Consider the following 1,552-nt stretch of genomic DNA (forward strand, 5'->3'; position numbering starts at 1 on the left):
ATATATTTTTTTTTTTTGCTATAGGGCGCATGCGCTCACCAGAAAGACAGAGAGAGACAGAGAGACAGAAATTGAGAAATCACCCCCCAGGGGGGATGGCCATGCCGCAATCCCTTCTCCTCCATACTCCTCTCAGGATCTTGGGCACGCACACACATGCACCTGGTGTGAGTTTCAAGCCACTGGGTCCAGGACGTGAACCACGGTTAACTGCATGGGAGTTCAGCGACATGGCCATTACGCTAACTGCTGGTCCCCATTGATTTTGTATATTGAAGCTCTGCTAAATTCATTTCATAGTTGTCATTGTATCTGGGGGGCTTTTAGATAGAAGGTCATGTACTCCGAGGCAGAGATCATTTTATTTCTTTATTTCCAATTTCTCTTGTTTTCATTTCTCTGTTACCTCCTGTTAGATCCTCCAACCCTGTGCTGAGTGGGAGTGGGAAAAGGACATCTTTGTCTTGTCCTAATATTAGAGAACCTTCCACGGTGAACCTCCCTGCCCTCCACACATACCCTCTTCATTCTCCTGAAATAGTTATTATTCTTTTTTATTTTTAGGTTTGGCTATAGGGCATCTGTGCTCAACAGAGAGAAACAGAGAGAGGGAACTAAGAAATCAAACCAGGGGAGGTGGTCATGCTACAATCTCTTCTCCTTCACTCTTCTCTTGAGATTTCAGACATGCACACACATGCCCTTGGCATGATTTTCAAGCTGCTGGACCCAGGAATTGAACCATGCTATTGGCCATATGGGATCCAGCACCTTAACCACCATGCCATCTGCTGCCCTGAAATATGTATTATTCTTTTTGCTGTTTTTCTTTATACCCTCTGTGTTCCTTCAGCTGGTGTCAGCATGCTGCGGAAGGGACCGTTCCCGATTTGTATCCACTGTATCCTGAGCAATATGGCCGCCTCTGAAGAGGCTCAGTACATGGTGTGGACAGATGGCCTCCATGCAGTCGGCTGTCCTGGGTCAGAACCAGTTGGACTCTGTGTCCTCAGTCTTCCCTGACCTCGTTAGGACTGAATTGTGAGCTCCCAAATTCCCGTTTATAACCTCACCCCCAATATATCTGTATTTGTAAGTTACACCTCTGTGGGGTCATTACGGTTAATGACCTGTGCTAGCTCCTGAGGTGGGTGTCTTTATGAGAAATCTGGGCACACATAACCAGGGCCCGGGGGTCACTATGTGGGGACACAGCCCAAGATGGTGACCTGCAGGCCATGGAGAGAAGATTAGAAGGACCCAGCCTGCGGACAAGTGGATCGGCCTTCCAGCCTCTGGACCTGAGAGGGAATAAAGATGTTGGGGGACGCCCAGCCTGGGGCCTGTGCTGTGGGGGCCTCAGAGACTCATGTGCCCCTGGGCTCAGCTCAGTCCCACCCACCACTGCTCCCTGGACTGTCTTATAAATTCAAGAAAATGCACAATGTGTCATTGCCAAAGACCAGACTTGGGGGCAGGATCAGAGAGGGTGAGGACAGGTTCTCTACACAGATGTCCCTGGACAGGAGCTCAGACCCAGAATAGATGAAAC

The sequence above is a fragment of the Tupaia chinensis genome, unplaced genomic scaffold (assembly GCF_000334495.1).
Source record: "Tupaia chinensis unplaced genomic scaffold, TupChi_1.0 Scaffold000467_1, whole genome shotgun sequence".
Taxonomy (NCBI): Eukaryota; Metazoa; Chordata; class Mammalia; order Scandentia; family Tupaiidae; genus Tupaia; species Tupaia belangeri.